At 40.4% G+C, this 25592-nt stretch overlaps 1 protein-coding gene across 21 annotated transcripts in view; it reads right to left on the minus strand.

Moving 5' to 3' along the window:
* The window catches only part of MEF2C (myocyte enhancer factor 2C), a 248192-nt gene that overhangs the window by 191921 nt on the left and 30679 nt on the right, over positions 1-25592 (minus strand). For 19 of the 21 annotated variants that reach the window (XM_075592944.1, XM_075592977.1, XM_075592956.1 and 16 more), the window contains exon 2: positions 6523-6609. The exons of 1 other annotated variant lie outside the window; for it this stretch is intronic. The gene's annotated coding sequence lies outside the window, so the exon portion shown is untranslated. The remainder of the gene's footprint in view (positions 1-6522; positions 6610-25592) is intronic. One more of the 21 variants, XM_075592880.1, reaches the window with a different exon arrangement.

Below are 25592 nucleotides of genomic sequence, written 5' to 3' on the forward strand. Positions count from 1 at the left end.
ACAGTTTATGAAATTAAATATACACAACCAAAAGACAGGGTCTGAGCAATAGACATATATATATATATATATATATATATATATATATATATATATATAGCAACTGTAAATATTACTGTATGTTCATTTGCATGTCTTAGACAGGTCTGCAACCCTGTCTTTCCCCATTATCGCCCAGCATACAGCACTTCCACTGCAGCATGGGATTCTGGGAAATGACATGCAAATGAGCACTCAGTGCCACCTTTTGTCTCAAGCTCGTATTACACAAGCTGATCCTCAAGCCAATGCATGCTGTTTTAAACACAGCTTTTAGACAGAGGCTGCAATGTGATGCAAAGCCATTAAAACCACTCACAGACATGTTTCAACCTTGATGGGTATCATCAGTGTGAGGTTGGTTGTAATGGCTAAGCTGGTTTTGAGACTATAGACTAGGTAATCACCAAAATTATTAAGGTTATGGTGGGTAAAAAAAGTGACAAAAACCCTCCACAGTAAAGCATAAAGCAACTATAAATATTACTGTATGTTCATTTGCATGTTTTAGACAGGTCTGCAACCCTGTCTTTCCCCATTATCGCCCAGCATACAGCGCTTCCACTGCAGCAAAGGATTCTGGGAAATGACTTGCAAATGAGCACTCAGTGCCACCTTTTGTCTCAAGCTCGTATTACACAAGCAGATCCTCAAGCCAATGCATGCTGTTTTAAACACAGCTTTTAGACAGAGGCTGGGATGAGATGCAAAGCCATTAAACCCACTCACAGACATGTTTCAACCTTGATGGGTATCATCAGTGTGAGGTTGGTTGTAATGGCTAAGCTGGTTTTGAGACTATAGACTAGGTAATCACCACAATTATTAAGGTTATGGTGGGTAAAAAAGTGACAAAAACCCTCCACAGTAAAGCATAAAGCAACTGTAAATAGGTTGAAACATGTCTGTGAGTGGGTTTAATGGCTTTGCATCTCATCCCAGCCTCTGTCTAAAAGCCGTGTTTAAAACAGCATGCATTGGCTTGAGGATCTGCTTGTGTAATACGAGCTTGAGACAAAAGGTGGCACTGAGTGCTCATTTGCATGTCATTTCCCAGAATCCCTTGCTGCAGTGGAAGCGCTGCATGCTGGGCGATAATGGGGAAAGACAGGGTTGCAGACCTGTCTAAGACATGCAAATGAACATACAGTAATATTTACAGTTGCTTTATGCTTTACTATGGAGGGTTTTTGTCACTTTTTTTTACCCACCATAACCTTAATAATTATATATATATATATATATATAAAATTATCTATCTATATATACAAATATATATATATATATATATATATATATATATATATATATATATATATTTATTTATTTGTATATATATTTGTATATATAGATAGATAATTTTATATATATATATGTATATATATATATTTATATATTTGTATAGATAGATAATTATATATATATTTATTTATACATGTGTCATTTGTGCCATAAATGTATATACACATACACCTTTATATTCTAAAAACAGGTAAAAACAGGAAGGGAGAGTATTTTTGAAATGTAAATCCCCTTTAAAAACAAAGTAGAACTGGGAGTTTACAAATACAAGTGGTGGTGCTCTAGATTTGCAGTAGTACCCTGTTCTCAGTAGACCAGCACAACTGATGACTGTTTAACCTGGAGAACTGCTGAGTTTTCTCTCTGGCTTTATGCGAAAATCATTTTTTTTTAAATATTGCCCTTTTTTGTTATTCTCTAAAGGAACCTGCCCTTCTTCTGTGTATTTCACTGTAGCACATGTCCCCCCCGCCCCCCTCTGGGAGATTAAGTCATGGCTATTGCTAGATGTACATCTGCGTTGCCCCAAAGGCGCACAGCCTGATGGGGTCCCCCCAAGAACTGCTCTCCTCTGCACAGGACCAGTGTGCAAAGGGTTAACATGTGCTTGATCTTTGTTGAATCGGCAACCCCACGCACTGGAATGTTAATGAGCCAAGGGGACACAAAGGAAAGATCTTTTTGTTCACTCCAGCGTACATCTGCGTTGCCCCAAAGGCGCACAGCCTGATAGGGCCCCCCCAAGAACTGCTCCCCTGTGCACAGGACCAGCATGCTAAGGGTTAACATGTGCTTGATCTTTGTTGAATCGGCAACCCCACCCACTGGAATGTTAATGAGCCAAGGGGACACAAAGGAAAGATCTTTTGTTCACTCCAGCGTACATCTGCGTTGCCCCAAAGGCGCACAGCCTTTGGCGTAGCAGAAGGGCAGCCAAAGGGCGTGAGCCATTTGCTGCCGTTCGCTGATGTTAGTTGATGTTAAAGCTGCTCTATTTCTATCAGAAACTCACAAGCCCTTTATCCCCTGTACTCAATTTCCCTACTTTATCTGTCCATGAAATGTCTGTGAAGTGACTGTATAACCCTGTTCTTTTATTGTAACCATGTATTTTTTTATAACTCTGTGCCCAGGACATACTTGAAAACGAGAGGTATCTCTCAATGTATTACTTCCTGGTAAAACATTTTTATAAATAAATAATAAAAAAAAGATGTAGTGCTGGTTACCTGTTTGGCACAGGAGAGCTGAGATGCCCGCGATGGTGTGGGGGAAGACAGGCAGACTTTTACGGATTCCTCTGGTTCTTCTTCTTCTTGGTGACAGCGCCTCCAGACATAGGGGGCTTCAGTAAGGCTGAAGGCGGTCCCTGGCCCGCTATGACAGTCCTTACTCACAATACTCCCTCCACACATACTGCCGCGGAGCCAGAAGTATAAATGAGGATGATCTTTATTATAGCAGCCACTGCGATGTTGTTACAGCGAATGCTTCTGTTGAAAAGGTAGATCCCTGGCTTCTGAATGGTACTGGCCTGCTGGTAATAGTGAGGCCTCTCTGGGTTGAATTAGTGCCTCAGCCCATGAGGGACTGAGCACATGTCTATCTCTCCCAGCCAGGGGATGAGAGCTCAGAGCTCCTACCCCATGAAGGGATAGTTGGAACCCCAATCACAGCCGGAAGCACCAACCCCAAAGTGGCTGAACTTCATACTATAATTTAGGCACTTTCTTCCTGTAGCTCAAAGAGGGAGTGCCCAGCATAAGCACCCCCACTTCTGTCACTCAGGAAGTCAGCATGAGGAGGGGGGAAAACCCCATAGGACAGCCTGTCACTGTCTGTGTCTTACTAGAACTTACATGACAGGGTAGGTAGAGAGATAGCTGGACCAGCCATCGCTATATAACATTTTACAGTTTACATGTTTTTCCCCCTTCACATGAGCTTTACCCTTTTGGCCACGTGTACCTCCAGCCCAGCCATATAATGGATTTGGGCAATTGAAGCATTTCCATTTTACAAAACCACATAATGTGTCAATCGCCAATCTGTACCCAAAGCAAAGTGATGTTGTGCACTTTGTATATTCCTAGGCATTTTTTTTTCATGCATAGTGGACACGTTTTTAATGCTCAGGTGAGGGACAGCTCAGCAAATCCCTTCCTTTTGAAATCTGACTCAAAATGACCAAATCAGATAATCTTGTTGAACACGTGTTCTTTTTACAGCTGCAGCTTTATATATTGAATGGTACTAATAAAGGGAACTATACGTCTCTACATTTAAATATTTGAATACTCCTATTTTCTATATATGCACACTCTGATACATACTGTATTTATTTAAACACTATGTCATGTACAACTTAGATAACAAACAGATTTACATTGTCTATTCACTGCTCATAATTAAATAGGTGAAAGGTTAATCATTCTGTAATAGGCCTTAAACACAAATCAGCAAATCTAAAGAAGCAGCAAGATACATAATGTATCAGGTGTATAAAATGAGAAACAAAGGTCATTATTCTGTAAGCTCTGATACTGCTGTTCCAGCTGATATAGAAGTCCCCCGCCTCCAGCTGATCTGTGTCACATGATTCAATGGCGCGAAATCGCCGAGTTACAATCCAATTGGCTCTATCAAAGAGCTGTCCACTAGGCTCAATAGATCGTTTAACGTTTAGTGCCCTTGAACATGTAGCCAATCATCCTAGAGGAGGAGATAGAGAATCTCTCCTCAATCGTCGTGAAATGCATTGGATTTATACCCTTGGGACTTTGGCTCCCAAGGGTATGAACATTGATTGGGAATTAAAACATTTCTTGAAATGAAACTATTATAATAATTATGGATTCTGTGTGGTTCTGATGCTCATTAGATTCCCTCTGTGCTCTTGCTTAAATTAAAGTATATTATCTATAATAATAGAATGTACATGCCGCCAGTTTGGACAATAATATCTTTATTATACATATACGATATCATTATATATTGGTTGTATATCAATACATTTCTAAAGATATTAGGTTAGAGATTTCACAGTTGGTGTTTATCTATAGACAGCTTGAGTAACATAAGCAATGAGATAAGATGCTATATATTATGTTTATATTTATACTAATATATGTTTCATATATCATACTATTATTATTTGATACCATAGATGTTATATGAGCAGTATTATCCATTGCTATCTTTTTCCTCACCACTTCATTCTATTAGACTGTTTGTTTTTAAATTGTTTTTAATGTTCGTTACTATTTGTCTTTATGTGTTATTGTGTGTCTCATTGACACACTGTTATTGCGCAGCTGATATGTGCCGCCCCCCGACCTGAGCGTGTAGTAGTCAGTTCATTCATCCTATTGGCTCTTTGATAGAGCCAATTGGATTGTAACTCGGCGATTTCGCGCCACTGAATCAATCATGTGACACAGATCAGCTGGAGGCGGGGGACTCCTATATCAGCAGTCGCGGACGCAGTTTGTGAAAATATTCTCTTCGACGGCCCGAAACGCGTTAGAGTTTTTTTTACCTATCCCATGCCATGATGTTTCTCATGGATTAAAGGATTTTTATATTCACCGGTGTCTAGCCCCCTTCTTTTGTTCGCTGTGCTCCGCTACGCTCCCTTGAGGATTTTCCTTCTGTTCTACTACCAGCGTGATGCACGCTTAAGGAATTACCTGCTCTCCAAACCGTGACTACCCCATTCCGTTTACTGCGGTCTGGGTGTTCCATTGTACCAGTGTCTTTATCCAGGGGGGCACATTTACTGTTCATGAGGTGGTCAGATATTTATTACTGACTTTACCTATATATGCAGGTCCCACCCACATATGGAAGGAGGTATCTATATGGACACGGATTACATATGAATGAAGAGAGTGTTTTTTCCTTGCTGCTTTGATATTCATTGGATATGTTTATACACCTATGTTTACAGTGATACCATATACAGTATCTGAGCACGGTACCTGGGAACCCTGTTTCCTATCAAATATTGACTTCTTCATGGACGAAAATTATAATGTACAGAGCTTTGGAAACCTTGAAGAAGAGAGCTGTGAGATGTTGAAGCTCTGCACAATTTCATCTACACAGTATGGAAAAAAAATTGCTCCCCTGAAAGGTATCACAACCTACAACAAATCTCTCTTTCTCAGGGACTAATACTGCTGCAAGAATTGTGACGTACAGAACATGAAATATCCATTTTAGCCAAACCCTGAAGCACTTCACTTTGAACTCACTCACCGTCTTCCCTTTTTCCTTCGGCTATTATTTCCTAATGTTAATTTAAAATGGCTTTGCCTCTTGAAAAAATAAACCACATACTGTACCAGTACCAGGTGCACTGCTAAAACGGGGAAAAGTGGCTCAGAGAGTAAAGACACTGACGAAGTAATGTAACGAATCGGAAGACTCTAGTTCAATTCCTGGTGTTAGCTTTTGATCTTGAGTAAGTCACTTTATCTTCCTATGCCTCAGGTACCAAAAACATAGATTGCAAGCTTATCTGTGCAGGGACTGTGTCTGTAAAAATGATATCTCAAGTGTACTGTGCACTATAGTATTAACGTTATTTCATATAGCACTTTTCTCCCAATGGGACTCAAAGCACTTCACAATTATAGTATAGTGACTATGTGCTTTGAGTCCCATTGGGAGAAAAGTGCTATATGAAATAAAGTTAATATTAATTACCCCTGTAATAACTTATTGCAATTCCATTTGTGATGCAAGTTTGTAACTCAAGATAACTAACTACATTCTCTTGAGCCAAAGTTTAGACCCACAGCAATTTTATACTTACACTAAGGTCCACAGTCACTTAATGGTGCCAAGCTTGTCTTCCATTCATTTTAATGGGAGGTAGGGTGTGCTAAAGTAGGGGCGCAGGATTTTTTGGGGTTGGCGCGGCGGTTGCAGAGGCCCCGCATTCTTCCCCAAGGCATTTAAATGAAATTGACGGTGACAGGAAGGTAAAGGGGGGGCGTGAGCACCAGAAGAGTGGAGGCAGGGGGCTCAGCAACATATGTTTGCGCACCCCTGTGCTAAAGCATAGAACCCTTTGGTGAATATGGGCCTTAGTATAAGTACAATATTGCCTGATAAAATACAATATACTGTAGTAATATTATAAAATACCAACAAAAAAAAAATATTGAAACCTACCGCTCACACCTCAGTTCCCAAAATCATCTGTCTTGAACTTGACTTCTTTTGCATTGAAGTTACTTCACAGTTTCTTGTTTTTGGCACCTTTAAAAAAAAAAAGAAAATGGTGACAAAAAAATATAAAGGCAATATTACAATGTGAGAACGATGGAATATTATTTTTGCAGTTAGATGGAGTTCGCAAATGATAATATGATGCTTTCACTGTTTGTACACACAGTAGTTTACATTATAGGACTTTCTTTCAATCATTTTGTTGTGGCAGCTAGATACAGTATGCGACAAAAATGTGTCTAAGTTCCCAAAATTGGCCAACTTCAGCAGAAATCACCAACTATGCAGATCTTAATAGAGAGCACTTTTGCACCAATTTTCTTGCAAAAAGGTTGATGACGATTGTTGAATATGCTGCCAAACATTAGCAAATTTCAATTTTCTGATATTCACTTAAGTAAATTGAGAAATACTTGTTTTTGAATCTCCGAATGAACAAATATCTTTAGCACTAACACTAACAGCTCGTCAAATTGGAGCATATTTTGGGAAGCAAACTGGTCTCCACTAGCAGCATAGGAAAGTTTTTGTACTTGTTGTCATTATTACTGAGCCAGAATGCTTGGAGTAGAGATAGGAGGGAGCATATGTATTGTATTATGTGAAGCAGCGGTGCGCAAACTGGGGGGCAGGAGATTCTTCTGGGGGGCGTGGGTGGTTGCAGAGGCCCCGCGCTCTCCCCCAAGGCATTTAGTTTAATGCCGGGGATCGCGTGAGGCCCCTGAAACACTCCACTTACCTTGATCAAATGACACCGCAGGGTCTTGGCATGACGTCACATGACCTCCACACGCTGGGAAGCATGGTGGGGGGGGGCGCGAGTACCAGGGGATCAGGCATTGGGGGGGCGCAGCGCGAATAGTTTGCGCACCCCTGATATAAAGTATTATGTATACAGTAGGTATCATTCTCTTGAGAAAAAAACAGCATTGGTTGGTAATATTTCATTGTTACCCATAGGTAAGAGAAACCTAAGTATATTTTGTTCTTTCTTCACACTTCCCCTGTCCTTTTAAATATCTCTCATCCCTATAGTTATAGGTCTCTGTGACGTTATTATTCCCAAAACTATTTACCTTGAAGAAGCATAATATTGCCGTTAAATGCACACAGGTTATATTGCAGCTCATACTATATTACTACTGTATATATATATTTTTTATTTTTTTACAGTACCATGGGTTGCAAACACTATTATGATACAGTACATTTGCTGCTGACAAGGGCAGAGTTGGAGGATGGCAATGGAAAAAAAAGAGAGTACTCCTGAGAAAAGAAATAAGATTACAGGGATTAAATGCAAAATTTATACAGAAAACAGTGTCAGAAAAAATGTCTGGGAAAGAATCAGGAAGTCAAGAGAAATGCCTGGGAAAGGGTCAGGAAGGGGCATAGCAGTGTCCTCATGTATAGAATTTGCCCGGAAGACAGGCATGGGAAATGTTATACGAGGGTGGGAACAGTGAAACTCACCCTTCGGATAAATTATGAACTGGTCATATCATAGGCTAAGTTAGATTTGATAACATGCCTCTCACTAGTCTCCTTTCCACTGAGGAAAATGTGAACATATCTCAGCCCTAAATCATTTCATCGTTTCCCTATGATCTGCGATTCTGTTATAAGTTGCTAAAGCTTTTAAGACAAAGAGTCATATGACACTGGATTTCTTGCGTTTTCATTTCTCACAGCATTTCAACAGTAAACGTGGTGAATAACTATTAATTATATAGCATTAATCTCTTCAAGGCTATGGGAGTCTGCACACTTATTTTGTAAGCTCTTCGGGGCAGGGGCTCCTTTTTCTATTTGTTTTTATGTCTGAAGCGCTTATTCCCATTGTGTTGTAATATTATGTTGCGTCTATTGTAAAGCGCTCTGTACCTGGATGGCGCTATATAAATAAAGATATACATAAATACTCTTTAACAGTGTATATCTCTATACACAGAAATATATAGAGCGCTGTTATGTCATCAGTGGGTGAATAACACTTGTATAAGCTGTGGCTGTGTATTGTGTTTGTCTGATGCTGGCCTGGGTGTAAAGCCTTGCATACTCCATTTTGAAGTCTATTGCGGTAACACATTTCCCTTAAGGATCCCAGAAGAGGGGGTATGGAGTGTACAGGGAGGGAGAGGAGAAGGTGATGTGCTGGGTATGGAGTGTACAGGGAGGGAGAGGAGAAGGTGATGTGCTGGGTATGGAGTGTACAGGGAGGAGAGGAGAAGGTGACGTACTGGGTATGGAGTGTACAGGAAGGGAGATTAGAAGGTGATGTGCTGGGTATGGAGTGTACAGGAAGGGAGATTAGAAGGTGATGTGCTGGGTATGGAGTGTACAGGGAGGGAGAGGAGAAGGTGATGTGCTGGGTATGGAGTGTACAGGGAGGGAGAGGAAAAGGTGATGTGCTGGGTATGGAGTGTACAAGGAGGGAGAGGAGAAGGTGATGTGTTGGGTATGGAGTGTACAGGGAGGGAGAGGAGAAGGTGATGTACTGGGTATGGAGTATACAGGGAGGGAGAGGAGAAGGTGATGTGCTGGGTATGGAGGAGGTTCTGCTATAATTAGAGCACAATACAACGGTGACACACAATAATACTACCTCCCATGTGAAGAGACCTCTTGTGTAAGTTACTTCTTATTATTATTATTAGACAAACTGCTACTATACTAGACGCTGTATCTGGAGCATCCATTGAAGTATCCAATTAACCAGGAGAATAAATTATTATTCATGTTAATGTCAAATATTAGATGAAATATACACTGAAATGCACAGCTCATTTTCAAGAAATGTATTACATCCCTGTAATACGGAGGAAAGGAGAGCAATGAAATGAATCATCAAAATAAGTTTGGGATTGAATGTTTAGACCCCAATTACTGTTCGAGCCACTTATTGCTGGTAAAAACCACTCTTCCAAAACATACTGTAAACACACACACAGAATGTGTTAGTAAAGCAGTTTCCACAAGGTACCAGCCTCACTGTTACTGTATCTGTTCATGCGCACAAGTACAAATTTATGCTTTCCTGTTTCAACTCTGCCCTCTCGCAAGCTAAACAAGCCTACTTTTCTGCACTAATCAACATGCACAAGTCTAACCCACGCCGACTGTTCTCTGTCTTTGATACTCTACTCAAACCACCCTCAGCTGCCTCTCCTTCCTCCATCTCTGCTCAGGACTTTGCTGACTATTTTAAGGAAAAGGTGGAATCCATACGTCAGAACATCCCCTCTGTCTCTTTTTCCCATCCTACACCTCTTCCAAACTCTCCTCCTGCCTTCCTTGACTCCTTTTCCACTGTCTCAGAGGAGGATGTGTCGCTGTTGATCGCCTCTTCTCCCTCTACCACTTGCTCTTTTGACCCCATTCCCTCCCATCTCCTAAAACCTCTTGCTCCTACTATAATCCCTACGCTCACACACATTTTTAACTCCTCCCTCTGGTCTGGAACCTTTCCATCCTCCTTCAAACATGCAACAGTCATACCATTACTCAAAAACAGCAAGCTTGACCCTACCTGTATTTCTAACTATCGACCTGTCTCCCTCCTGCCTTTTGCCTCTAAACTCCTTGAACGTCTTGTATTCTCTCGCTTGCTCCATTTTCTCAACACCTATTCTCTCCTAGACCCTCTACAATCTGGCTTCCGCACTGCTCACTCCACGGAAACAGCCCTCACTAAAATAACTGATGACCTCCATGCTGCCAAAGACAGAGGTCATTACACTCTGCTCATATTACTTGACCTCTCTGCAGCATTTGGAAAAAAGAAAATGCCGGCGCCAAATGTGACAATAAAAATATATATATATATAAAAAGTCCAAACCAAATAAGTGGTAGTCCAATTGATGTCCTTAGATGGTCAGTGGGTGAACAAACGGACTGTGGAATCTCTCCAAGGGATGGTGGGATATGTGAAAATAAAAGAAAATGAATTATGGTGCAGTATATCGGTCAATAATAATGAAAAGCTATTTATTAACAACTATTGCAGGGTTCCGTGGTATGCAGACATCAATCCGGGGGTGGGAGGTAAAACCGTTGCCCTACTCACACGATTTAGAAAGTTTTCAAGCAGTGAGGCTGGAGACACAGTCCTTGTGTTGTGGGGGACGAGACTAACAAGAGGACAGGACTTCGGCAGAAGGAGGAAGGAGCGTGACGTCACGTCCGTTTGGTGGTACAGCTCCTGCGGCCCGTGCGGCTCTACACTGCATCCCCGTCACGTGGGACGCCAGTGAGAAGACTCCGGTCGCCATCTTGCGACAACCAAGGACTGTGTCTCCAGCCTCACAGCTTGAAAACTTTCTAAATCGTGTGAGTAGGGCAACGGTTTTACCCCCCACCCCCGGATTGATGTCAGCATACCACGGAACCCTGCAATAGTTGTTAATAAATAGCTTTTCATTATTTTATAGTCTGGCTTGTGTTAATGTTAGTTTGTCTAGTGTGTCATGTTTGTATTGTGTTGTTAATGTTATATGTTTCATGGTTTTATATCTGCATTGACTGATATACTGCACCATAATTCATTTTCTTTTATTTTCACATATCCCACCATCCCTTGGAGAGATTCCACAGTCCGTTTGTTCACCCACTGACCATCTAAGGACATCAATTGGACTACCACTTATTTGGTTTGGACTTTTTATATATATATATATTTTAATTGTCACATTTGGCGCCGGCATTCTCTTTTTTCCTTATGCCATCCCACTGACTGTACTGTCAGTATCTGTCTGGCTGCCACCATTGTTATTTCAATTGTATTTCACGTGTGTCCCAATAGGGGTATTGTTATTTTTAGCGCTGTTTTGCACCGTCTTTCTTTTGTCTCTGCAGCATTTGATACTGTGGATCACCCTCTTCTCCTTCACATTCTCCATACTCTTGGTATTCATAACAAAGCTCTATCCTGGATCTCATCCTACCTCTCCCATTGTACTTTCAGTGTCTCTTCTGCTAACACCTCCTCCTCCTCTATTGATCTCTCTGTGGGGGTACCCCAGGGCTCTGTCCTGGGACCTCTTCTCTTTTCTCTGTACACACTCTCTCTAGGTGACCTAATAACATCTTTTGGGTTTAAATATCACCTCTATGCTGACGACACACAAATATACTTTTCAACACCCGACCTTACACCTGCTATACAGACCAAAGTTTCTGAATGTCTCTCTGCTATATCATCTTGGATGGCCCTCTGTCGCCTTAAACTCAACATGGCTAAAACAGAGCTCCTCATACTTCCTCCCAAACCTGGCCCTACTACCTCCTTCCACATTACTGTTGGAACTACGATCATACACCCAGTAGCCCAAGCACGCTGCCAAGGGGTCACACTCGACTCCTCTCTCACATTCGCCCCTCACATTCAAAACATTTCTAAAACTTGTCGCTTTTTCCTCCGCAATATAACAAAGATACGCCCTTTCCTCTGTTGCTCGACTGCTAAAACTCTGACTCAGGCCCTCATTCTCTCCCGTCTTGATTACTGTAACCTCCTGCTGTCCGGCCTTCCTGCCTCTCACCCGTCTCCCCTACAATCTATCCTAAACGCTGCTGCCAGAATCACTCTACTCTTTCCTAGATCTGTCTCAGCATCTCCCCTCCTGAAATCCCTCTCCTGGCTTCCAATCAAATCCCGCATCTCACACTCCATTCTTCTCCTCACTTAAAGCTTTACACTCTTCTGCCCCTCCTTACATCTCAGCTCTAATTTCTCACTATGCACCATCCCGACTCTTGCGTTCTGCTCAAGGATGTCTTCTTTCTACTCCCTTTTTATCTAAAGCCCTCTCCCGCCTTAAACCTTTTTCACTGACTGCCCCACACCTCTGGAATGCCCTTCCCCTCAGTACCCGACTAGCACCCTCTCTATTCACCTTTAAGACCCAACTTAAGACACACTTGCTTAAAGAAGCATACGAATAGCACTGTGAACATTCTGGACACATGATACATAAAGCTTGGCCCCCTGCAGACGCACTTACCAGAACTCCCTCCTACTGTCTCTGTACGTTCTCCCTACCTACCAATTAGACTGTAAGCTCCTCGGGGCAGGGACTCCTCTTCCTTAATGTTATGTTTATGTCTAAAGCACTTATTCCCATGATCTGTTATTTATATTATCTGTTATTTATTCGATTACCACATGTATTACTGCTGTGAAGCGCTATGTACATTAATTGCGCTTTATAAATAAAGACATACAATACAATACACAAGATATTAAATGTAAGCCTTTGGACATTTCAGGCATATCTCTCCCGTCTTATAACATATAACAGAGATTCATTCCAATAGCAGGATTGGAAAGCACTAATGTTTCTGACTTTCTTTTCTGATAACCTAGCAATGTATCCGAATTACTGGCCACCTACATGGAATCAATTCTGTTTTAGCGTGGGGTACACAAAACATTTTATACATTCACACATTCTATATATCTAACATTTACATAAAACTGCTGCTAAACATTTGCTACTTTTTCCTGATTTGTATAAATAAACAATACAAGAGAAGAACAATTTTTGCTGCACTAAAGTAGCAGGAATGAGGGGGAAAAAAAACCAAAACAGGACACATCTGTTCATGCAAAAGCTAAATATTTTTAGCAAGGTGAGATATCTATGTGGCAGGTATCAGTTAGAATACATTAACTCCATACAGAACATCCGTTTGCTTTTGTGTCAAATCTAAGAAGAGAAAAAAAAATCTGCATTCTATACATTTGCAAAAACAAAACGGAAAAGTCACTTAAATGCTGCACTCAAAACCCAGATGAAACGTAAAGCTTAACTAATAATAATAATAATAATAATAATAATAATAATAACAACAACTTTATTTCTTATAGCACGTTTTTCCCAATGGAACTTTTAATACAATTAATTAAAAGAACCTTGGTAAAAAAACAAAAACTTGAAAACCTAGCACTTTGATGCCAGAAATGTATATAATTGATGTGATTGAGCTAATGCTAATCCTACCCATAGTATCAGTTTTTAACATTATTATTTCTCATAAAGATTAAACAATAGTTATAGTGATTCCCTTATTTATTTGTCAAATATGAATATACAGCAGTTCAGTATCGAAAAAGTGCTCCTCTCCCAAAACTGTGCTTCTTCTGTGGGTACCCCAGAGTAGTGAGAAACGCGCATCGGGCTGAGTGATGTGAGTGCACATCACTATAGCGGACAGGAAGTCTGCAGTGCGGGCGTGCTGACAGAGGGAGCGGGGACTTAGCCTTAGTTGAGCAGCAGTCGGGGACACCGATGTCCATATGTCTCCTTCTCAATTTTACTTCCCGTGTATGATCAAATTTGCTTTTAGTCCATATTCTTTCTCTGAACCTTTAGACACATCCTTCGGGGAGTGGCATGAGTTTAGGTTCTGCATTTTTATTTTTTAATAGGGATTACATTCATTTGAAAGCGACATATCCCCATCCAGAGGAAAGTGACATGAGACTAGAAATATAGTCCATAACTTAAGGTCCTCTCTACAGTCACTGCCATTGCAATTATCATTGTTTTAAATGATTATACTATTCTTCACTTATTATAGTAATTAGATATATTGATTATTATGGTTTTTTACTATACCTCACTCTAGGGATATATTGCCACTTTGGCCGAGATTGGAAAAAAAATCATTACTAGTCGTTATTTTCCCTGAGGTGAAGGCCTATCCAAGAACCTAATTTTTTGCAAAAATAACGGCCGTTGTACTGTATAGCTCACTAACAGAGGCTTAATGCCATGTCTACACTACCTTGTGTTAGCTTCAAATAACATGAGTTGCGCTCAAGAAAGGAAGAGAGACGTGGAGAGATACCTATACACAACAAGGAATATACCTGAGATACATGGGAAATATGCTAATATGGATATGCAAAATAGAATAAAATTATTTAAATTAGCGTATTTCCTTAGTTTCTTTGGTGTGGTCCTTTTTGTGTTTTTGGTGTTTCTGTATGTTGTACAGCATAAAGATGTGTTTGGAGAGTTGTATATAAAGCAAATTACTTGGGACTGTAACAAACAAGAGGCTCTGTGACAGTCTCTCTTGCCATCTTTAGGCTAAGGCCCCGCTCCCAGAGTCAGCGCGCCCGCACTGCAGACAGGCGGGGCGCTGACATACACAGACCGCGATATGCGGTCTGTAGGGAGCGGGAGCGGGAGGTGGGCGGGAGTGGGAGGCTTGAGCGGGAGGGGGGACGTGGCTTGAGCGGAGGGACCCGCTACTCTCCCCCCCCTCCCTCCACGGCTCGGGTAAGTAAAGCAACACACACACACACACACACACAGACAGAGGCAGGCACTCACGCACTCAGGCACACACATACACACACACAGACAGGCACGCACGCACTCAGACACACACACAGACAGGCACTCACACTGCTTTCACTCCACACTCCTCCCCACTCCCCGAAGCCTCTCCTCCTCCCGAAGCCTCCCCTCCCCATTGGCTCACAGCCACACCACGTGACGCATCAACGCTAGAGATCACCATTCTCTTGTATCCCATAGCGGCTGATGCGCCACAGCGTGTAGTAAGCTGTGCAGCCAGGGGGGACCGGGACCGGCTCCGCAGGATTCCCCTGCTGGTGGGGAACTCGCGTGTGGCCGCCCGCGCCACCGAGCGCAGCGGGACCGAGGCCTTATTAGGTATGACAACTAGCATCAGGTTAAATCCCTATGTTAACGCCTCGCTAAGTCAATAACGGAGCATTGTGTATCTCGGCCTTAGCAGCGAGTAGCTGGTGGCTAGAGATCTAATCTACAAGTTATCATCTTTGTCACAATCACTGTGCTTTGATATACAGGAAGCACATTACTTTGGAAATGTACATTAGAGGGTTTAGATATTGAGTCTTCTTTGAAAATAGTAATGGCAGGACCAATATTTTGGAATGTAACAACTTCTTACAACTTCTAAACACACTGTAGGAGACAATATTTAAGGGACATGTCAAGATAACAATTTTTTCTTCTGATTTAACAATGTTGATCAAGGGGGAATGCTGATATTACCAATTTTTTGGAGGGGGCTTTTTCTATACTTACCTCCCCTTTTCCATCTTTGATGAATAAATAAGGGTTGCATTACAACTTTTGTCTTTTAAGAAAAAAAGGGAACTAATAATGTTAAAAACTGAGACTATGGGTAGGATAAGCACTAGTTCAGTCATATGAATTACATACATTATTGGCATAGAAGTTCTAGGGTTTTAAAGTTGGTTTTATTACAAGGTTAATTCATTTTTATTTAAAGTTAAGCTTTACATTTAATTTGGAGTGCAACCTTTAAAGGATGTTCCCATTTTTTGTCTTTGTATACTTTTTCACTTCTGCACCTATCTTGCATATAACTTGACATAGAACAAACCAGGCAAAGCTGGATCGTCTCTTCAGGCTACTTATTGTTTTATGTGACACATGATTCTTAGGCACATGATTCAATTCATTTCAGAAGTACCAGGAAAGGTTAATTTGCTGAAATAATACATGTTATTATCATATGTGTTGCAAACGACTCCTCCATTAACTTTTCTTCTCATTCAAACAAAATCATTTAAAAAACAATTCTGAGTTGGCCCTCGGTACATTTTTCTGGCCCCTTCAACAATACAGGATTGAGTACACTATTATTATATGAACATGTTAACCCAATTAATTTATTCTGGTGGCTGACTCAGGACTTGCCACCTCCCATAAAAGGGAAGTCCACACAAATCACATACAATGGTGGTTATCCATTAAACAGAGATATAGATGTAGCTAGATTACATTTTCCCGATTGCCGGGGGAAGCTGCAGAATCCTGGTTGAAGCAACCCCCAGTAGTGGGGAATTCTTCTGTGGGGATCTGATTGGGGAGTACAGACCCCCATGCAGGCAGCCACAGCTTTAACTTTCTGCGGAGCTGACACATTTTGCTGTTTTTACTGTGGTTCTGGGGAAAATAAGTCTGGATACATCTGTAGTGCCAATTGGAGCAGCATTGCATGGAAACTCCCAGTTAACTCAATGGGAGTTTCCATGCAATAATGTCCTGTTATGCGCTATCCCAGTCTAATAAATACAGTAACTCCAATGTCACTGGATGCTGGCTACTATGTATTAAATATATAATCATCAATATTAGGAAGTATTTCCCTTTTTCTACTTCACTTCTTTTATTTTGCACTTCATTAATTCATTTTTTTTTTGGACATAATTCATATTTATACAGTACATAAGGAATGCTAATTTTACAGCTTTTGTCTTCTTCACTAAATTCAAAAGGTTTTGTTTTTACAAGCAGTTGTTAGGTCTACAGTAAGTGTTCTGTCCCCTGTATGTTTTTTTCCTGTTCTGTGACTGCTGTCACTCTTTAGTGTTAATGTTGTTACAGTGTAACTCCCTCATTGGCTTTTGAGCTTGTTGCCTTGGCAACTCCCCTTTACTCCTCTGTGAGATGGGCTGCCCCTCCTTCCCTGCTATTTGGTGCAGACCCTGCCTTGTTCCGGCTTGCACACTTACACACTTCCTTTTTGAACCCTGCAGCCATTGTAAGTAGTCACACCTTACATATCCCTTGGTAAAGTGAATGTTATTTACCTACCTATCTCAGAACATCCAGGGGGAGCATATAGTGGGTTGAGAAAACAAAACAAGATACACAAATTTAAGTGCAGACGTATTACAATAAGTGAATAAATGTGGCAGTGTCTTGGCTCATATAGCTGTTCTACTCACAGGACTAAAGTGTATATATAAGCAGTTGGCAAATAGGGTTGCCACCCTTGAAGGTATAAAGGCACCGGACCACCAATCGATACTCCGTCAGCATATACAGCATGTATAAAGAGAGAGAAAACTACATAGTGCGATCAATAATATAAACTTTATAAAAAATGAATGGGTAAAAATGCGCACTTACAATGTGCTAATATAATAAAAGCATTGGTCACAAATTGTGAGTAGGAGATGTCCCGAGCAGCTCACCGCCTCCCTGGGTCATCAGGCTGAATGCCACGGCACTGTATCCTCGATCGGAGCCTCCCTCTGTGCGCCCGTCTGATCCTCTGACGTCACGGCTGCAGGTTTGGTTCAGCTACGGGTCGCCTCCAAGACCAAAATAGGTCTGCTGGTTTACTCTACGCGTTTCGCCCAGCTACCAGGAACTGTTCTCGGCTTTGTCAGGAGTATTTACCTACCTATACCTAGTGCTTTCTTATTTGCCATCCTAGCCTCCTTTCCTTTTCCCATCCCACGGTGTTTCCCTCAGTACCTTTTACCCTTTTTATTTAAGTTCTGCCCAATAAACACTTCAGCAAAAAAGAAGCATTCCCCTTTCTTGGTATATGGGATTGAGTTAAGCTGCCTGTCTCTACTCACTTGCCACAGTGCGCTTGGGACAGAACAGGAAGTATAAACATTTCTTTTGCTGCAAAAACAGCTAAACACAAATACTGTACATTTGTATATATTTTACATTTTGTTAATGTTTAAGGACTTTTTATGTTTACCATACAGATGATCTGTGATTATGTATTCCAATTGCCAGCATTAGGATAAATGTAAAAGAAACATGTTTAAAAAAAAAAAAAATATATATATATATATATATATATATATACATACAGAAAAATGATGTGTGGAGGTGAAACAATTGCTATACGTATGCTGTTATAATCAGTGTGTCAACTAACTTCATCCCCAACTAATTTCATTTCTCCACATAACCATTCTCTTTATGAACCAAGTACAGTAAAGTACTTTCATATACAGTGTTAACACATTTCTGAATAAGTACTGTACAGTATATGGAATAATTTTAACAGCAAAACACCCAGCATGCATTCCTAGCAAGATAACAGTTCCCTTGGTACCTGTAAGGAACATTACACACTGATTCTTTTTTTTTCATTTAAGAATATAGTGTTACCATACTGGAAAAAATATATTTTAAAAGTAGTTCTGAATTGAAGTTCATAACACTTCGACACTTTCAAATTTGAATGGTTGTGACAAATCTGAGTTTAAAGGAGCAATCCAAGCAGGCGATTTTGTTAGCGTTTTTTTTTGTAAACACAGTATTGAAGCAGGGTGTCTCTGAAGCTGAACCCTATTTTCATCATTTAACCTCTGATGTGGTTTTTGGTATGTTTCTGCTTCTTAAAGCTCTCGCATCATCTGGGCCAAAGGAAGCCACAACGGATGATGTCACAGCTTCCTATTGGTCCTCAGGGTGCAGGACCTTTGAAAAGTGGCCATTACATTATCACTGTCAGCCGAGCCACTATTGGACACCATGTGGAGGTAAATCCCTCCGTAATCAGGAGGCCCCCGGTGCTAAAATGAATGGGGTTAAACTCCGGAGACCCCCTGCTTCAATTTCATGTTAAAATAAATAAAAACAATTACAAAACAAATCACCCGCTTGGATTGCCAATTTCAGTAACATAAATAAGTGCAAATCTATAGTAACTCCTACACAAACAAAACATTTTACAATTGTAATAAAGAATATGGACTCTGCTTAAAAACATTTACATGTATTTTGTAGGCATTATCTGATTGGTCTTACATTCATAGCTACATACAGGGGCACAGACCACCAACACCCTATAATATAGACAAACAATTCACTTGTCATTTAAAGAATCAACAACAATGAATGTAAAGCTTCATGGTCAGGCATTTTCAGTTCTTTAAACTAAAACATGTGAAAGAAGAACTCTTAAAGTAATGTATCTGTGAGAAAATAATTACATATTTAAACATCAGATAAAAAGATACCGGTTTCCAAGATGTCAAGTTTTATTACTTTTACAACCTCATTAGTTGTAAAAATGTCACTGACGACAGAAACATAGTTATGTATAGGTGTGATAATAAAGATGTCTTCGCTGGGGGCAAGTTGATGTGAAAAATTCTTAGAGACAGATCAATTCGAGTTGAAAAAAAAAGTACAAATCAAACATTGGTTACTCACCAAAAAATAGATAAAATGCTTTGGACATAATTGTAGTGTGGCATGATTGAATTGTATCCACGTTGTCATTGGTCTATTCCAGGTCTATTGCATAACAAAGATTTACGGGCCCCTCTGACACGGAACAAGTCGAAAATCTGAACAAAATTGTGTAGCCATGTAGCCCCTGGCTATATATTTCTCTGCACTAGTATTATAAGTTTTGTTGGTAGCAGACAATGTTAGGGTTAATCCTATCACACATGGCCTAGCATGTGTGCCTCATCCCCCATAAATTACTTTGTAAAGTGCATAAGGGGACACATATGAGATTTATCTAGAGATGATCTTGAGGATCAAAAGTTCCCCAAATGCTGAACTCAATACATAACAGAAAAAATGAGAGGACTCTCATAGTCCTTCATACTGGTATTCTGACAGGCGATCTTTATAGATCTAATTGGATCAGCAATATAAAAACCCCAAAATAATAAAACTTTAATTACATCCAAAAATATTAATACACAATGAAATTAAGTATATAAATAGAAAGTCTTAAAATCCTCATAGTGGTGTGGTGAACAAAAATACCTCAGGGATAGCTTACTTATACATATGTAACAGGGTATGTCATTCTGCCTATCTTTCCCTGCCCTGTTATGTAAGTCCTGCAAGCTGCAGGCTGTAAGGGGTTAATCTTATGGGCTTGTGACCCAACCCATGTTCCTCTATGATGGACAGGAGTAAGGTGGTGACTCATGGCCTGTGTAAGCCTATCAGGGATATGTATAGACCATGAGCCTGCCCCTTCTGTCCTAATTAGGGGAATGCCAAATTTAGAGTCAGTCCTGTTCCTGCCCTGGAGGAGAGAGGAAGCAGTATAGATACCAGAATCTTCCATAGTGGGATAAGCGTGCTCACTTTCAACCTTTGGGTTGGAAGAACATATGATTCAGCCACAGATGCCCTATACTACCAGGGGCAAAGGACCATCCAGAGGTATGGAGCCTCTGAGACCTTACATCGCTGTAAGAAGATCTGCAGTGGATGTCCCCAATAAAGACCTTGTTCATAATATACCTCTGTCTGAGTATCAGTCCTTGGGCAGATGGAGAAAGAATGCAATAGTTGGGGCTGATAAAGTGCATTGTGCACGAAACATGTAGGAGGGCTGTTACACCTCCATTTTTAATGGACCAATAACGCTATTTTTGATATACTATTTTTGACCCACTCTCCTGGCTGTGCGCTATATTCCCAATTGTGCTTAGAGCGCAGTCCTGGCCTATGGGATGCCTCAAGCCCCTGGGATGCCTAGTCCTATCCTGCCCAGGGAAGGGATGATAACCCTTGGCTGGGAGCCATGCAGAGAGGGACGATGCTGTAATTGCTGTTGTGCCAATAAACCTGTTGTACTACTACTGGCACTCCAACATTTTTACTCTATGCTATGGAGGTTCCTGTGGGGATGAACCTCTGTCTATGTCTGGAGCCCTACAGGTGAGGCGCTGCACCCACAAAGGCAATGCTGTACCCCAAAGCTCCCTACCATCGCGGAGACTCAGCCTCCTGAGAACCAACAGGTGAGCACCATTGCATGACAATACCCTATATACCAGCAAATCTCCCTTAGGGGGCGGATATAGGGGTGATACAATTGTAATGATATTTGAGAACACCTTGTTCTCTATTCTCTAGATTCACATGAAATAATGGCATAATCAGTATTAAATGACAATTTGTTAAATCGACCTGAATACTTAAGCCATATCACGAGCTGTAAAGCACAGGCTTTTTACTGGGGCAATATTTCTGTGATAGTCTCAATGAGGCATATGCAAATTACTAATTATTGGTTTATTACCAGAGATGGGCAAATTATTTACCAACATTCGAAACTCACCACAAATACGGCATTTATTTGCAAATGTGAATATTCAGCGACTGATAAAAAATAAAAAGTTGATTCACCTAACGTTTAAAAAAAAAGCCTTTAACAATGTGTGTGAATGTATGCAATTCTGCTCGGGGTAACTATTTGTAAATTCATTGTAAACATTCGATACACACAGTCCCTGAAATATGAGTTTTTCAGGAGAGTTGAGAGAGATACTGGCTTGGAGATATGCTAATTTAACTCATTGGAATATTCTCTCTCTCTTTCTCTCCCACCTTCCAAACACTGTGCAGACCACTAGCTGGCCACTAAGAGCAACAAAATAGTTGACATATACCAAACACTAGACTAACTACACCCTTTGCATACCCCCTCAATATCGTTAGACATTGGTGGGATGTTTCTTTGAACAAGAGTAGTTACCACATGGCAGAGTAACCTGTCTGATTGGTTGACCCTCCACATCACCGTCAAACTGGTTTTATGCAACGGTGACTGGCCCAATGTAAGGGCCGCGCTCTCGCATGACACTTTACTTGACGTGGAGAGAGGACTGGTAGGTACGGACATCTGATATGAAGATAGAAGATGAAGAAGAAAAGTTTTGATTGAAAAACTATTTTGAGACAATTATTCTATAAGCAAGAGAGGATCAAGAATTGTAATCAATGTTGAGGATGGGTATTCAAGGGACATGGGTGACTCCGGTTTTCGACAGGGTATCGGGCCCCAGATTAGGTCGGATTTGTACCTTATATTAACGTAAATAAAATATCCAAAAACAGATGTAGTCACATTTTCACAAAAGCACATACGAAAGAGCATACACCCAGTAGGTGGTCCCCAAGTAGGCCCTTGCTAGAAAATGTCTCCCTCTCCATTTCTGTTCACCATTGCCAGTGGTATGAACTGGGCATAATTTGCCCTTTTATCACTAAATTGGCCAGATTTGCAAGACATTTGCCCATCCAGGAATATTGACTGTAGAGGAGCAGAGCATATTCAAATTATGTTATTTTCCAGGTATCTGAAGTGTGTTTACAGGTGTCTTTCTACATGTTGTGTGTATACATGTACGTGTTTTTGGAGTTTTATAAGTCATACGGGACTTTAATATTTTGTGCTGAAAAGTTCTATCTAACTTTTTTTGCGTATCTTTTAACTTTAAAAAAAATATATATATATACAGTTAGGTCCGGAAATAATTGGACACTGTACCAAAATAAATTCAAGTTACAGTTAAATAATGAATATGGGCTTAAAGTGCAGTCTCTCAGCTTTAATTTGAGGGTATTCACATCCAAATTGGAGGAAGGGTTTAGGAATTACATCTCTTTAATATGTAGCCCCCTCTTTTTCAAGGGACCAAAAGTAATTGGACTATTGACTCAAAAGTTTTTTCATGGACAGGTGTGGGCTATTCCTTCGTTATTTCAGCATCAATTATCAGGTAAAAGGTCTGGAGTTGATTCCAGGTGTGTCATTCGCATTTGGAAGCTGTAGCTGTGAACCCACAACTTGCGGTCAAATGAGCTCTCAATGCAAGTGAAACAGGGCATCCTTAGGCTGCAAAAAAAAGAAAATCCATCAGAGAGATAGCAGGAACATTAGGAGTGGCCAAATCAACAGTTTGGTACATTCTGAGAAAAAAAGAACGCACTGTGGGCTCTGCAACACAAAAAGGCCTGGACGTCCATGGAAGACAACAGTGGTGGATGATTGTAGGATCCTTTCCATTTTAAAGAAAAACCCCTTCACAACATCCAGCCCAGTGAAGAACACTCTCCAGGAGGTAGGCTTATCATTATCCAAGTTTACCATAAAGAGAAGACTTCACGAGAGCAAATACAGAGGGTTCACCACAAGGTGCAAACCATTCATAAACCTCAAGAATAGAAGGCCAGATTAGACTTTGCCAAACAATATCTAAAAAAGCCAGCCCAGTTTTGGAACAACATTCTTTAGACAGATGAAACTAAGATCAACCTGTACCAGAATGATGGGAAGAAAAAAGTATGGAGAAGGCTTGGAACGGCTCATGTTCCGAAGCTTACCACATCATCTGTAAAACACAGTGGAGGCAGTGTGATGACATGGGCATGCATGGCTTCCAATGGCACTGGGTCACTAGTGCTTATTGATGATGTGACAGAAGACAGAAGCAGCCGGATGAATTCTGAAGTGTATAGGGATATATTGTCTGCTCAGATTCAGCCAAATTCAGCGAAGTTGATTGGACGGCACTTCACTTTACAGATGGACAATGACCCAAAACATACTGCGAAAGCAACCCAGGAGTTTTTTAAGGCAAAGAAGTGGAATATTCTGCAATGGCCAAGTCAATAACCTGATCTCAACCCGATCGAGCATGCATTTCACATGCTGAAGACAAAACTTAAGGCAGAAAGATCCACAAACAAACAATAACTGAAGACAGCTGCAGTAAAGGTCTGGAAAAGCATCACAAAGGAGGAAACTCAACGTTTGGTGATGTCCACGCGTTCCAGACTTCAAGCAGTCAATGCCTGCAAAGAATTCTCGACAAAGTATTAAAAATGAAAAATGTATTTATGATTGTGTTAATTTGTCCAATTACATTTGAGCCCCTGAAATAAGGGGACTGCGTATGAAAATGGTGGCAATTCCTAAATGTTTCATACGATATTTTTGTTCAACCCCTTGAATTAAAGCTGAAAGTGTGCACTTCTATTGCATCTCGGTTGTTTCATTTCAAATCCATTGTGGTGGTGTACAGAGCCAAAATTATGAAAATGGTGTCAGTGTCAATTATTTCCGGACCTAACTGTATATATATATATACTGCACCGACACACTTTATTCGAGCAAATACCCGGTATATACCTGGCAGATACCTGGAATGCGCCACTCCTCACCTCTGACAAGCCCCGTTGCGTTTGCCTTCCCAGCCTGGGTTCATGCCTGGCTGATGGGCGGCTGATCTGTTAAATGATAATGATTAGGATTTAATAGGCTGCAATGCTTCGCGTGTCTACCAGATGGCATAAATTCATGAATTGTAATGCAGTATATATATATATACTGTGCAGTATTGCAGCCAGCGGGAATAAAATGCTTCAATCCCTGCTTGGAAAATAACTCAATGCACTCGGGCAGAAAACCGTCACAAACCTCAATACACCCGGGTATACCCGAATTCGTGGGACTAGCCGAGCTCGAATAAAGTGTGTCGCCAGTGTATATATATATATATATATATATATATATATCGAACCGAACTTGCTAAGTTCACACTTATCTATATTACACTATACTAGCAATTTTTTGTGACGATTCATATATTTGCACCTTTTTTCTCAGCCTTGAATTTCCCAAATTTGTCAACTTCATTACTGAGACAGAAAGTTTCACTCATCAATAGTAATAAAGTCTCTCAGCCTGAAATAGTGCAAACTCGGAGAGACAAAGTAGTCCAACATTTATCGAAATAAATGTCCATTTTTTTTTAATAAACTTGGTTCAGCTTTTTACTGTTGTTTTGTAGTCAGGAGACCTTGGCATTTAAAGTATTGTATTAATGTAAAACAAACCTTTTATGCATTTCACCTTAGTTGGTTACACACTGCAAAAATATGAACATACACTTTGCCCCCACCCCCCCAAAAAAATGACTTTTGGACTTCATTGAATATGGCCCTAAAGTTGTTTTGATTGGAAGACCGTTTGGGCAGTTATCTTCTAAGGTGAAGTTCCCAAACAAAAATGATTATATTTTTACTGATACTTTCAATTGATAGCAATAGAGAAATTCTAAGTAAAGTTTTTTCAAATGTTCAAACGTATACCAAAAATATGACTGAAAGCAAAAATACGAAAACAGATAAATATAAGTACTAGACTACTCGCTCCCAACTAAGGGAAATGTAACTTTTGTAGTTGATGTTTATGCTAGTGTAATTCATGCCACGCTGACTTTTTATGAGCAATTAAAGTTCACATTTCAACGTATACCACTCAACACAATTAATTGAAAACATTTATGACAACAGTAAACTGGCAGAAAAATGTAATACATTGCATTATCCAATCATCTTTCTTTAACATATTTCAGTAGTTATCTTTCAGATATGCATAAAATAAGCTAATGTGATAATGT

This window comes from Ascaphus truei, chromosome 1 (genome assembly GCF_040206685.1).
Source record: "Ascaphus truei isolate aAscTru1 chromosome 1, aAscTru1.hap1, whole genome shotgun sequence".
NCBI lineage: Eukaryota > Metazoa > Chordata > Amphibia > Anura > Ascaphidae > Ascaphus > Ascaphus truei.